Raw genomic sequence first — 15,435 nt, 5'->3', positions numbered from 1 at the left:
ACAGATTTAAGAGATTTCTTAAATTAGTATAGTTTGGAAAAAAAATAACACGTAAATATTTCTGAAATAACTATGTCTTTATAAATGTCTTTGTAATTTTTTCACTAAAATGAATGATTTTATCTTGCTAGAAATTTTCTCATGTCCTCGTATCAGGTTTATCATTTCTAAACATTTTAGGCACAAAAATATGTAAAGAAAATTTTAATACTGTTATTAAACACTGTTATTACATCTTGAGATCACTACATGAGAACAATCAGTACCATAGCTGTACTAAATTAAAAACTAAATGAGACCACCATTCTAGTTCTTGGTTTTTATACGGTACACATCTAATAGAATAAATTATTGTGCTGGGCAACCCATATCTGGATGCAGCACTCCAACTCACAAGGCCAGAGAAGAGGTGAACAATCCCTTCCCTTGATCTGCTGATGACTCCTCTGTTGATGTAGCCCAGGATGCAGTTGGCCTTCTGGGCTGCAAGCATGCACTTCTGGCTCATGTTGAGTTTTTGTCCACCAGAACCTCCAAGTCCTTCTCTGCAGGCTGCTCTTGATGAATTCTTCTAGCCTGTACTCATATCTGGGATTACCCTAACCCAGGTGCAGCACCTTGCACTTAGACTTGTTGAACCTCATTAGGTTCACATGGGCCCACTTTTCTAGCTTGTCTAGGTTCCTTTGGATGGTATCCCTTCCTTCTGTTGTATCGACTGCACCACTCAGCTTGGTGTCATATGCAAACTTGCTGAGGGTTCACTTGATCCCACTGTCTATGTCATGTACACTCTCCTCGGCCTTCTTTTCTCAGCAATGTACCTATAGTCTCCTTTCTTGTTATTTTTTGTATCCCTTGCCAAGTTCAGTTCCATCAGTGCCTTGGCTTTCCAGATCCCATCCCTGCACATCCAGGCAGTATCCCTCTAATCTTCCCAGGCCACATGTCCCTGCTTTCACTGCCTGCGCATTTCCTTCTTGTACCTTAGTTTGATCCTTATATACGATCAAACTAACTTAGCTTGTTCCTTGCACAGCCATCCCAGTTTCCTGCCCTCCCTGCTTGCTTTCTTACACAGGGGGATGGAGAGTTCTTGTGCTCTAAGAAAAACATCCTTAAAGAGTTGCCAGGTCTGATCAGTTCCTCTGTCCCTAAGGACAGTGTCCCAGGGGATCTCATCCACTAGGTCTTTAAACAGCTGGAATTTCATTATCTTAAATTTTGGGGTCCTGACTTTGCTCTTTGGCAGGCCCATTCTCCTTGAGATCACAAACTCAACAAGGGAGTGGTCACCACAGCCCAGACTGCCTCCAATCTTGACTTCTTTAATGAGTTCATCTGCATTGGTGAGCACCAGGTTCAGTAATGATTCTCTTCTGGTTAGTTTCTGGTTAGTCCAATACCTGGACCGGGAAGTTATCCTCAATGAACTTCAACTGTCTCCTGGATTCCTTACAGCCTGCTGTGTAGTTTTCCCAGAAGAGATCCAAGTGATTGAAATCCCCCATCAGAATGAGAGTTTGTAAGTATGATGCTTCTTGTAGGTGAAACAAAAAGGCCTCATCAACAGCTCCCCTTGATCAGGCAGACCCCAACCACTAGGTGTCCTTTATTGGTCTGGTTTTACCAACAAGCTCTCAACCTGTCTGTGGCTGTTTCGCAGAGGCAGCTCTTCACAATCAATCCATTCCCTGACATAGGGGGCAAAACCTCCACCCCTTCTTCCTTTCCTGTCTCTTCTGAAAAGCTTGTAGCCCTCCATTACAATGTTCCAGTTATGTGATCCATCCCACCATATTTCTGTGACAGCAATCAGGTCATACATTTCTAATTGCACCATGGTTTCCAGCTCCTTCTACTGATTTCCCATGCTGCATGCATTGGTGTAGAGGCACTTCAGCTGGGCTATTGGTCACATCATCTTTTCAGATGAACCTTTCCTAATTGCTTTGGGACAGTTTACAAGTATTTCCCTGTTGTTTCCTAAAGTGACAATGTTCCCAAGTTCACTTCCATTACTCAGAAGTACAACTCATTCCCCTGCCACATTTAGTTTAAAGACCTACTAATAAGCCCAGCCAGCTAGCTGCCCAGAACACTTTTGCCTGACCTGGTCAAGTTCTCCCCATCTAGAGTCAGCATGCCTGATCTCTCAAAAGGACATCCGAGATCATAGAACCCAAAATCTTGAGCATGGCACCAGCGAAGCAGACAATCGTTCACTTGGTCTGTGAATAGTAATAATAGTATTTCATACTATTATCCTCATTACTAACTTCAGAATATGAAAGAGTATGAATATCACATATTAAAAAATAAATAAATAAAATTGAATTTTCTGTCCTTAGGGATTATATTTATGAATACAGTATGTTTTCTGCAATTAGTATCTACAGTGAAGTTAATAGCTCTTTAAAGAATCAGATACAGGCTGCTGGTGGCAAGGAGGAATTATCACAGTACAAGACATTTGTTCAGTGTGAAGGTACAGCAAAAAAGTAAAAGCTTGAAAGGAAAGGATTGTCTCCTTCTCTCTCAAAACACTAAGCATATCAAAAGTGTCAAGCAGCAATATCTACCAACTTAAAGTAGAGGAAATGTTTTGTATTCACCTGCTCAAACTCAAAGATGGAAAAAAGCAATTGGATTCTCAGAAATGGGATGCTAGAATAGATGATAATATCAGCACCTGAAATACTTGCAAATGATAAAATTACTTACTGATACCCTAAACTCTTACTTCAGTGAAGAAAAAAAAAAAAAAAAGTCTAAAATCTATCAACTTTGGCTAATGATCACATGATAGCTTCAGCTGAAGAACTATACTTTTCAATTAGCTTCTTCTGCATGTCACATTAAGGAAAGAAGGAAAGAAACTTCCTGCAGAAATGGGTTTGTTCAGCTGCTTTTTTCTTTTGCAGGTATTCCAATATATGCTTATCAGGGGAGAGGTATTAATGCTTTTTTTTTTTTTTTTTTTTTTTTTCTATAATTGTCTAGTAAATACTATGCTGTGAATACTACAATGTGAACTGTAAAAGACATTAGCAATGCCTTTAGAAGCTTACAGGCTAAAAGAACAAAAAGCAAGGAATCAATAAGAAATCCAGAATATGGCACTAATTGGTGGATTGGTTTTAATGGGATCCCTAGAATAATTGAGCAATAATATGCCTCCAGGAAAAGAAAATGTTCAGGAGGATTAACAGTAAAAAACACTTGGAGTTTCTGTGCTTTGTGTTGTTTCATTTCATGTAAGAGATACAGTGGATTAGCTGAAGGCTGTTTTGAGGTCATTCTTGTGGTGGTTTTATTCAGGTGGGCAGCTGAGCTCCACCACAACCGCTCTCTCGTTCCTCCTCCTCAAAAGGAAAGGGGAAAAAAAATATGATGAAAAAGGCAGAAGGGCTGATAGAAGGACAGGGAGATCACTCTACAATTATCATCACAGGCAAAACAGACTCAGCATAGAGAGATTAATTAAATTTATTACCTATTACTGTGTGATAAACAAACAAACAAAAACACCTTTGCCCCCTCCAACCTACTCTAAATCCTCCCCCCGAGCAGCACAGGGCAACAGGGAATGGGGGCTGCAGTCAGTTCCTAGTGCTTTGTCTTCACCGCTCCTTCACGGTCACTCTCTGCCCCTGCTCCACATGGGGTCCCTCCCACAGGATGCCGTCCTTCCCAAACTGATCCTGCGGGGGCTGCCCACAGGCAGCTGCCTTTCAAGAACTGCTCCCACATGGCTCTGTACCACGGGGTCCATCCGTCAGGAGCAAACTGCTCCAACACAGGTCCCCCATGGGCTGCAGCTCCCCCCAGACCCTCTTCTCCTACGTGGCTGCAGCTCTGGCCCGGGGCCTGCTCCTGGGGGCCACATCCACCTGCTCCACCGGGGGCTCCTCCACAGGCTGCAGCGTGGAGATCTGCTCCACCATGGGACCCATTGGATGCAGGGATATCATACTTTGATATGTTGTTAGAAGATAAAACATTTTCCACAATCTTGATACTTTTAATTTAGAGCTTATGCCTGAGACTCACTCTCATCATTGCTTTAAGTGTGTTTTCTAGTTGAAACAGAACTGTTTACATGTTCTTCTGCTCTAATGATTTGTCTTTCTAATGTATGTAAAATTTATTTTGCATGAATTCAATACTTGGCAAAATGAAGGATTAACACCACTGTTAAGAGTCAGATATTGAGTGGTCTTTTATTGTGCTAAGTGTTCACATAGCTCTCCCAATGTATCTCAGTCCTTACAAGCAAATGTAGCAGTTCTCATCTTGGCCTGTCGAGCAAAGTGGTATTGTGCTATGCCAGTCTGTAAAACGTAAGTGAACATGCAATCTTTGTTTTTAAATATTACTGTATATTTCAGCTTTAGATCATTTTAAAAGCCTTCCAAGACTTTGAGGGTTTGCCCACATACAACCGCTACAAATTTATTAAGTCTCTACTTCATCCCATGCAAAAGTGGCTGTATTGACTGTCATAATTGCAAAGAAAAACAAACTGCCTGTTCAAAAGCTGTGATTCTCTAGAATTGGTGGCATGTATTTAGTAAAGTGTGTAGCTGCAGTCTGTTGACAGATATGAAATAACTTTGGAAAGTATTTGCCCCACATGGTACACAATAACCACAGATTATACTGTGGAATAGAAAGGAATTAAATAAGTGCTTAAACTATTCGGAATGCATACAAAAAGGCATTTACTTTCTTTGTTAGCAGTGTTAGGTAAATAGTATGATGATCTAACTATTTGTGGATCTGTATGTGTGCATATTGGATTTTTTTCTGTCAGCTGTCTCTTATTTTTTTCTGTCATTGAACTGCTACTTCTTAATGGAAATATTGTTTAAGAATAATAATTGTGTTTAGCTGGACAATCCTGTTTATGATTAAAAGTATGGGCTTTTAGGTAACTAAGTACTGAAAAAATATATTTTAAAATACTATTTTAGACTAGAGAAACAGTACTCCATTTGTATTCTGAATATTTTGAAATATGAGTAATTACTCATAAAAACTTCAGAAAAAAATTATTTTAATGTAATTTTGAATCTTAAATATCATACATTAGTTTGAAAACTCTCAACATGAAATATTTTACCTTGGTGACATTTTTTCTCTAGCAAACAATTAATTGATATTCTTACAAAAGATTTGAACTTGCTTAGAAAGAATTTTCCAGGAAAAAAAAAAAAAATCTTTTTTATTCCTTGCTTTCTTTCTTATCTTTGTGTTTTTATTTTTTTTTTTTTTTGTTTTTTTTTTTTCTTAATTCACTTTGATAGCAGGAAAATATGGATAAAGAAATATGGAATGCTGCTTTTTTCATTTCCTCTTTCTAGGTGTCTGAGGAAATTACACTTATATGAGCTTGATATATATGAGTTTACATGCAATTAAGCATATTTCTATCCCTAGTAACCTGTAGTTCTCTTACAAAATATTTGCCAAAAATTATAAAATTGCTGGAAAAAAATAAATTTATAAAAAAAAAATAAAAATAATAAAATAAAAGTGAAAACAGGCAGCCATATAGAGAGGTGCATTGCTTTACTGCAAACTTGGAGGAAAGACTGCTAAGCCATTTTTCACTAATTTAAACAATGTTAGACCTACTGTGTTTTTCAACTTTTAGCATGATAATTAATACAACAGTAGAATACTGATAGTTGTATGGGAATTTCTGTATTTTGATTTCCCAGATAAAATACTTGTTGTTATTTAACTGAATCTAGTTAAACAACATGTACATTTAAATAATTTGGACTTTTAAGTTTATTTTTAATTTAAGAATAATTTTTGATGTAAAAAGCACTCAACAACTACTCCCAAGGGACAAATAACTTTTATGATTTCTGCTGGTAAAATAATTGTTGTTATAATTGTGATATTTTTGTTCAATAACATCATCATCTTGATCTTTGATCTCTAACTGCTGATAGTTGTATGCAAAAGCCACTCTAGAAAAAAGAAAGATAATCATTGTATAGAAAATGACTTTAGAATTAAGATGTCTATCAAATTTAAGAAATATTTAATGTTAATAAAAATCCCTACTTCCTTACTTAATTGGGTTTGTTTAATTATTTGTAAACTAAAAATTTGAACTTAGAATTTAGAATTATGTTAAAAGACATGAAAATATATTAGGACATGGAATTGCAGAGGTGAACCTCCACATGACATTAACGCAGTGTCTTTCATAATTCATTCAGACTTTGGGCAAAGAGTTCTACACAGTTCTGATATCATTGGAAATTTTTCCTTTCCTCAGATAATTTACATTTCTGACACTCTCTTCAATCATTGTCCTTATCAACTCAGAGTATAGTGTATGACAGATGCCTTCATCCTCTCCCTCACATCAAGAATGTTACAGTACATAGCAAATGTTTGACATGTCTGTCTAAAATTATTTAGATAGTGTCTCAGGGGAAAAACTGCTCAGTTCAAGTGGTTTAAATCAAAACTGGATTGAAACAGTGAATTGATTTACTAACAACCTGTGATTAAACAGCAACCAGTGAACTATACATTCAGAAACAATATTGCTAATACTGAGTCGCAATAGGAGACAGGGAGAAAAAGTTAATAAGCAGCTGCAAATTCCTAAAATCTTCTAACACAAAAATGTCCTGTCCTCCCAGCCTCCTCTACCTCTTCTCCCACTCTCTGTGGGTGTGTGGGTGCCCCTTGCACCTCTCCTGCAGGCAGTCTGGGATCTTTGGCTGCAGGGGTGTCCCCGTCACCCCCATGCCTGCCACCCCATGTTGAGAAAGCCCTGGCAGTGCTGGTGCACCGCGCTGCAGGGCCCTGGTGCTGCAACCCACACCGCTGGTGCTCTTTGCTCCACAGCACCTCTCACCTCTTGAAATCTTTATGTTCCTCCTATAGGACTTTTCAAGCTGTCTCCTTTGTTTCACACTCTCTTGTTAATCCCTTGGAAAGTGCTTCATCCACCTTCCTCTTCAGCATTATCTGTTTTGGGGCATATGCCATCTCAGATGTTTAGAGTTATCTATTCACAGACACTGTTTGACTCACAGCCCAGCCTTGTCAGCCATTTTTTCCAAGGCGTGTGGACACCTACACAGGTGGGATACCAAGAAATACTCGTATTTCTGAATGACTGTTCATTGTGTCACAAAAATGACTGGGAATGATGCCATCAGAACAGTCTGGTAGTTACTTTGCTTCTTTCATAATGTTTGTTGCTCCTTCTATCATTTCTTTTCTTGTTGATTATTTGCTTTTTTGACTACTCTCTTTTAAGATGTTTCCTGGCAAAGTAAATTCACGGGTAGAAAATAAGGACTTTCTGCTTCATAGAAGAACCATTTTGGTAAGCAGACTTTCTAATCCAATTTCAGTTGGCTTTCACTCCAAATACTGTTTTTGTTTGTTTGTTTGTTTGTTTGCTTGTTTTTGTTTGCTGTTGCGGTGGAGGTAGAGATTTTTGTTTGTTTGCTTTTTGCTTGCTATCAACAGTATTCATGTATCTTCAAGCCACCTTTTTCTCTTTGCTTCAGATTTCTTATCACATCAGCCTAAACTCAAACTCATCATCTGATGTTGGAATAAGATTCAGTTTGTACTATCCTTTTTTAATTTGTGACATAAGTGTGGCAATATGGTCAATTAATCCATCAGGATTTCATCATCTTGTGGGAATATGAATTTACTTGGTACCTCCCTTTAGCCGGAAAGTTCGTTCGTTCGATAGAAGAGAAGACATAAATTTATTCTGTAGTAGATGCTGTGAAATAGAGATGAGATGGATATAAACACACTTTCTCTATATTTTCATAGCTGTTAATTATTAATTAAATTTAATTGGAATATTTGCCTTCTGAAGGCTGCTAAGTCCTTCAATAGAAAGATCTTTATTCAGCCAAAGTTTTTTTTGTTTGTTTGTTTGTTTGTTTTTTAAATTTTGGGATATATTTCAACAAAGATCAGAATGTAAGGTTTATTTTTTATTCTATTTATTGTTTGCTGAACCTCCATCTCAGCTCCTGTTGGTTTCAGTGGGAACTGTGAAGAATCAGTCCCTTCTTAAGTTTGAGCTTCCATTAAAACTATAACTAAAATTATTTGGATGGGGCTTTGAACAACCTGATATAGTGGAAGGGTCTTTGCCTCTCATGGCAGGCAACTTGGAACTAGATGGTCTTTAAAATCCCTTCCAAACCAAACTATTCTTTAATTCTATGATTCTATGATTTCAATTTCAAGATAATGGTACATGTAAACTGTTGTCAGTTCCCAGAGTGCTAACTGTTAAATAACCAATGCTTTGTCTATTTTCTTGCACTTTCAACACTTTCAAGACTCAGGACAATATTGACAATATTGACAATATATGACTATATCAATATAGTTAAAACATTGCAATACTTTTATGTTATGCCAGGTGTTTCACTTTTTTTTTTTTTTTTTTTTTTTTTTTTTTTTTTTTTAACATTTCTCTTCTCCCTGTATGAGTATATCTGTGATTCCATGCTGATTGGCACCATGGATTTTAACAGTGATGACTTACATAATTGTCTGTGTAGAAAGAGGTGTGTATTGAATCTCATGTAATGTCTCTGAGTGGCAAAGTACAGAATAATCACAGGTTCTGTTTTAGCATAAGACAGAGCATGTGGGTAAGCCTCCTTCATTTGCTTTTTAAGCTAAAGTTTATCTTAACATTACAAGTTGTTGGACACTAAGTCAGGTATTCTCTTATTTCTGCTATGGCGAGTAAGATGATGCTTTATTTACAGAAAACCACATTCCATTTCTTTTAAATTTTGATCTACATTTGTAGAGCAGCACAATCTCCTCTCTGCGTACTTTAGCATGCTTCTTGTCACTGTGCAGCTAATAGCAATCTGATGGTCCATTCATATTCCTCCTTTAGGAAGGAATTCATAGCTTTGGATTAACTCTGTCATTCAGGGACAAAGGTGATACTTATGTCATTTTACAAGGCTATGTCTCTCCAATCCGTCATATTTTCTGGATACATTTATAGAGCTATTTTGTGTCTTTTCTGCCCTTTGTCTGTTCCCTTATTTTACCTTGCATTATAGAGTTCCCCTGTACTCTTCTGCTGTCCTTCTCTTTTTGTGGATGAAATGATGATATGGACATTCAATTAGTACTGGACGAATAAAAATTATGCCTAGTGTACAGTTATCTTATGATGTATCAATGTTAGCATCAAATAGATTAATCTCCAGAACCACATGGGCATTATTTTCACATGCACTAAGTAAGAACAGAAGACGGAGAACTGCAAAGGAATTCGGAAGACTTTGCGAACAGAAGACTTTGCAAACTGCAAAGGAGTGCCTAACATGTTCACTTTAACAAAAGAATAACTAACATGTTAAATGATATCCATTTAAAATCAAATAAACTCTAATGTACTGTACATGACCAAAGATAAAAACAGCCTAGTTGAAAAGTAGTCTTTGTGATGATTATTGCTATGACTTACACAACAAATAAGCCAGATTGGGAAAACAAATATTCAGAAGGGTTAAATCTGCGGAGCCAGCTGTTTTGCTAAATTATCTTCATCCTCTTCTTAATAGTGTGCTGTAAAACCATGCTTCTTTTCCAGACCTCAGACCTGCTGGTTAAATGAGTTGCACAGTATTTGATTACAGAGTATAATCAATGTGTTGCAAAACTGAGTGAATAATTCATAATGTGTCATTTATCTGACAAATTTTGCCCCTGTTTCTGTTTGCCAGTTGTCACTGAGAAGATTATGATGTTCTCAAATGCATCCCTTATTTGAATTTATTTGCTGAATAATTTCCACAAATGATTCTTATTCTGTACCTCATCTGCTGGCAGTTTGCTGTGAGTGTTAAACACTGGAAGATGCATTTTTTTTTATTTTTTTGGGCATATGGATCATGTGATGTTCATCTGTTTCCTGAACAAGTAACAACTAGAATGAAATGTAGTCTAAAGATCGAAATTCTACATTCATTTTTCTACCAATATACACTTAAAATTTATTTGTTAAGTCAGCATGCTTTACTAATCTACAAACTCCAAGCACAATCAAAAGACAGGAGACTGATCCATTATTTCTAAGCTCACCAAAAGTCACAAAGATAATGCCAAGTTATTCAAATTCACTCTTGTTTTTTACTTAGTCTTCACTCATTACTGTACATTCAGATTTCAGTTGCTTCACCTTCTGCAAAATATCTATGGATAGATAACTCTCCAGTGGGACGCTATACTCCAGGAGGATCTGCTAGGAGAGAGGGATTAATTCATACCCTGTAAGAGCAGCCAAAATGTTGGGTCTTACATTTAGAGCCAATACTGTCTCTCCATCTCCCAGTTCTTTTATTTTTGGATGTGCAATGGCCCAGTTTCTGTAGATGAAGAGCTTCTCATTCTCTTTGAATTTCTCCCAGAATGTTTTAATGACTCCACTATATTTTCAGGTTTTCTTTTAGGTTTTGCCATATGGATGGCAAAATAAATAAATAAATAAATAAATAAAGGATAAGGATCTTGCTGTGTCACTGAATATGTCTGACTAGTTATAGCTACTCTTCCAGGTAGCATCCAGGCATCCAGCTCAACAGGATTGTGTCTAGTGAAGCTAGCTTTGTACAAAGCTAGGCATTTCTGCAATGCAAGACCAAATGGATCATTTTATATAACTTAATCAGGTTTCTTTGTTGTCTTAGAGGAATGTATGTGCAGGAAGATGAAGTTAAAGACGGTTTGATTAAAATGTAATTGGACATTTCTGGAAATATGCATTTCATATTCACCTCTCTTTAGAGTTTTTTAATGAGTTGTAGTGATGTTGTGGTTTAGCCCCAGCAGCCTGCTCAAGACCACACAGCTGCATGCTCACTCTCACATAAATGTTTATATATATATATATATATACATATATATATATATATACAACATAATGTTATATAGTATGGAATATCTCTTTGGTCGCTTTGGGACAGCTGTCCTGGCTGTGTCCTCTCTGTCTTTCTTGTGCACCCCCAACATCCTTGATGGCAGGGCAGCATGAGAAACAAGAGTTCTTGGCTCTATGCAAACACTACTCTTCAACAATTAAAAACATCAGTGTGTTATCACCACTATTTTCAGCGAAAATGCAAAACATAGAATTGTGTGAACCTCTATGAAGAACATTAACTCTGTCCCAGCCAAAACCATGACAAGTGGCTTAATTGAAATTGTTTGCTTTATGAATAAAAGGCACATGCCACATTTTAAAATTATTTCTAATGTATAGCCAAGTGCGGTAAATCATTTTCTGCAGAATCTTGTGTTGCTAGCACTTTTGACTACATCTAAGAGTGGAATAACATTTCCCATGTAGAAAAAAAAAATGTCTTTAAGAGTAACTTTAACAGAATTGGACACAGTCGTGATATACATAAAAATCCTTTAAATGTTTTCGGGTTACACTATGAGCTTTGGTTACCATTTTAACAGATTGTCAAAGTCTGGGCTCCTCTATGGTCTGGAATCTGCTACTGATCTGAAACTTGTGACTGCCATCTATGTAATAGGACAGATCCAAGACCTAATTTTTTATAGCTCTAAAGAGAAATCATTTACAATTCTGCGTGGAGCACACTCAAGAAAGAACGAGGTGCAGTTCTGTTGTCTCAGGCTGGTATGCACACTTCAGCATAGTTATCTCCACCATAGTTATCAACAACTTTCCTTTGAAAAAAAAAAAGAAAGTAATTCTTTAAAGAATCATCACTAGGAGTCACTGAAGAATTACACCCTTTCTCACAGAGCCCATGCCCTCCGAATTTTCCATTTCTGTACGTACAGCTCATCCATAACTGTTCTGTCAGAATCTTAAATCAATCAAACCAATCAGTAAATAAATGTACCTCACTTTGCATGAATACATTTAATCTTGTTCTGTGTAACCATTACAATAGGCCAGATTATGCCACTGATTTAAAAATTAATTGACTTTTGAGCATGTAATTCTTAGCTCAATTTGATTTATTTACAGTTGTGTATAAAAATTGATGTATTTTACCTTGATTAGATGAACCTTTCAACAGTCTTCAGCTTTATAAGAATTCATTCACAGGTCTATTTCTGATCACTCAGGGTAGTGAGACAATAAACCAAGTTCAAACTGAATTTTCTTTGGAAAGTTGGAACATTCTTATATATTTATCGCTTTGCTACTTTGCACTTCAACCAATTCTCACTGCCTTTCAGATCAGAATTACTGATAGCTGGCATAAGTCTTAAAAGAGCTCTATTCTACCACTGCATTCATAGCAGAGTGATTCATATAAAATAACATAAATAGAGATTATTTAGAATAGATTTAAATTACTTTGGAACATCATTCCATTTAAATGTAATTGGAATGACATTCTGCTTTCTGGAAATTCCTCTTCTATTATTAGGGAAATACTGGAATAGGAGAATATCTTTCCTTGGGTTTCATCTCAGCTCAATGCAAAGCTTCAAACAGGTCAAGAAAAGTTCATAAAGAGCAAGTCTTGTGAAGTCAGTATTGTTATTAGCAATGGAAACTTTGCAGGGCTACATGGTTACAGACAAGGTGAGGAACAAGAGGTTTTCCTGAAAGCATGGATGAGTAGCAGTGTGATATAAACAAATGTCAAAGGTTGACGTTTTCTCTGTGTATAACTTGGTATGATGTGACCGTAGTTTCACAGAGACAGCAGTAAAAAGCAGTTATTCTACATAGAATGAGATATCTACAAATCTGAATCATGTGAAGTACAGGAATACAAACCTGGTCCTACTTCATCAGTGTATTGATGGAAGACACAATATACAGGGTAGACTGGGGGAGCTTAGGCATGGAAAGATAAAAGATGCAGTGTAGGGTTGGTACCAGAGAACCCACAGCTATAAACAACTTAGTAATGATCAATTACAAAGAAAACAAAACAAAATCAAACCAAACAACAACAACAAAAACCACAGAACTGGAGCAGGACAAAATTTTTTTTAGGGCTACTAAAGATTAGAAAGAAATTGTTTCTGACATATGTAAAATGCAACATATATATTAAGTTTGGATGCTACATGGAGCCCCAAACCAAAGAAGAAATGGGAAGGAGTGTTAGCAAATGTATAAATTTACGCAGAGTGGATCACTGAAGGAGGAAGAAAAAATGACATGAACATTGTATTTCTTTTGGTTAAGGACTCCAGATGCTGATGACTCACCATAACCACCCCTGCTTCCAGTCCCATCAGCACCACCATCACCACAGGTTTAAAACTACCTACTCTAGACCCAGATAAGCAGAGAAGGGGTTGGCATAACACCAGGAAAAGGGGTAGAAACTAAGTGTGTGTATAGTAATTTTAATTGAATTGTTTGTCTTTCTTTTTATAAAACTATCGCATCTGGGCTAAGAGTGTAACAGAAGGCAGAAGCTGAAATGATTAAAATTTGTAACAAAATAAGAACTAATTTATAAGTATCACAAGGAAAAGTTTGGTAAAGTAAAGCTGAAAAGTTAAAGACATACTAATATATTCTTCACAGTAGTTTCCTAGAAGCAAATAATCCGCATTAAATTCCAAGGCAAAATAAATACATAAATAAATTCTTCTGCCAGAATGATGGGTGTAAAAGATAAAACTGGTCACAAGCATTTTAATGTCTTCTTTGTGCCTTGGTTTATATACAAATGATATAAGTGGCTGTTTCCAATATATGTAGCCTTCTGAAATTGTTTAGAGTACTGAATATTATCACATTTTTAGCTTTACATGATCCCCAAAGGAAAAAAAAAAAAAAAAAAAAGAGAGATTTCTCCAAACACATTTGTAGCTGTCTTTCTAGTTCCAGGATATGGACAATTAAGCACAGGTGCTTTGAAAAGATCTTGCTAGTTGTCCAAGACAGCAGAATTTATGAACCGAATGTTTTCATCTCCCTTGGAGAATTTCCATTTAAAAAATTCAAAATACTTTCCAGCTAAATGAGAAATAACTAATATAACAAGATTTGACAGGTCACAACTTGCTCCTTCACTCTAATCCAAAGCTGTAGATTTCACAAAGTTTGTAATGTGTTTAAATATGCAAAAGAACTCAAAAATAATATCCTGGTTTAAAGCACCTGCTATCTTTACCTCAACATTCAAAATATGAAAGTAATGAACCTGTAAAGTGCATCTCTTGAATGATACTGATAACTAATTTTCTGAAAAAGTATAGCCAAAAGTATTTTTTTTAAAAGTAGTCATATTATTTCTCAGACAAGATTGCATGGTACTTTGTAATTCAAAAGTGTTTTTATAGATGTTTTAACACACAGAAATAACATTCTTAAAATGTATGCTAGCACTGTATATTCACAGACAAAAAATATATACATTTTGTTAGTAGAAGGAATAGAGAAATTCTAGAAAAAATAATCTCTATCTGTGCTGCAAAACTAGTACTACAAAAACATATTCTATGAACATCTACTTAAGTATTTCATAAACATAACTGTGAATGACAATACTTTTAAAAATATTTTTATTTCTAACAATTTTAACAACAACGATTACAGGAAAGAGTGATTGCTAAACTATCAAATTTTCAGCAATTCTAAGGGCATCCAAAAAGATAATTTTAGTTAGTATTCATAAATACAATACTTAAGTTTTAATCTTTGATTCTCTCCCTCCTAATATTTTTAAGCATTTTTATTATGCAACAGAATATTAAGGAACTAAAGGAAAGATCTCCAGATAATACTTCTTGGGAAGATATGCAAACTTATTTTTACAGACCTGATGATATTCATGTTTGTACACTGTACATAGTTTTACTGGAACCAGACACAACATGCAAGTTTGTTGAGATGTGGCTAAAATGGAATTAACATAAAATAATTTTAAAATAATTCAATTTCCTAGGACCCAATTTTTATTTCTTTACAGGACATTAATTTTGGTGTTTCATCTATATAAGGTCAAAATGTCTCTTGACACATTCAAAATGTTTCAGAAGAACTGTGAATGATTGGACTTTGATGGTTTTCAGGCATGAGCCCTATCTCACAGGCTGCCTTCTTGGAGGACTATCAAAAGATGAAGAATCATTGTCCTCTGGAAAGAAATGCATACCTGGGAGTCTAGGAGAGAAACCTCCTGGTGCTTCCAAACCTGTAACCATGTATAGCTTGATCTGGGAACCTTCTCCCTTCTGAATAGTCTTCAGAAAAGCTTTTGGGAAGTCCTCCATAACATATATTATATTTTCCCATATATAATATAAGTTTAAATGATTTTGGAATGGTTGCTAACAGGGGATAATCAATATCAATCAAGAGTTTGTAATATTAAAAAATATAGAGTCTGCACTCAATACGAATACAAGACTTATGTGTATTTAGATTCTCATACA

This window comes from Cygnus olor, chromosome 1 (genome assembly GCF_009769625.2).
Source record: "Cygnus olor isolate bCygOlo1 chromosome 1, bCygOlo1.pri.v2, whole genome shotgun sequence".
NCBI classification, from domain to species: domain Eukaryota; kingdom Metazoa; phylum Chordata; class Aves; order Anseriformes; family Anatidae; genus Cygnus; species Cygnus olor.
The sequence above is the reverse complement of the archived record's forward strand: the minus strand, read 5'-3'. Positions refer to the sequence as shown.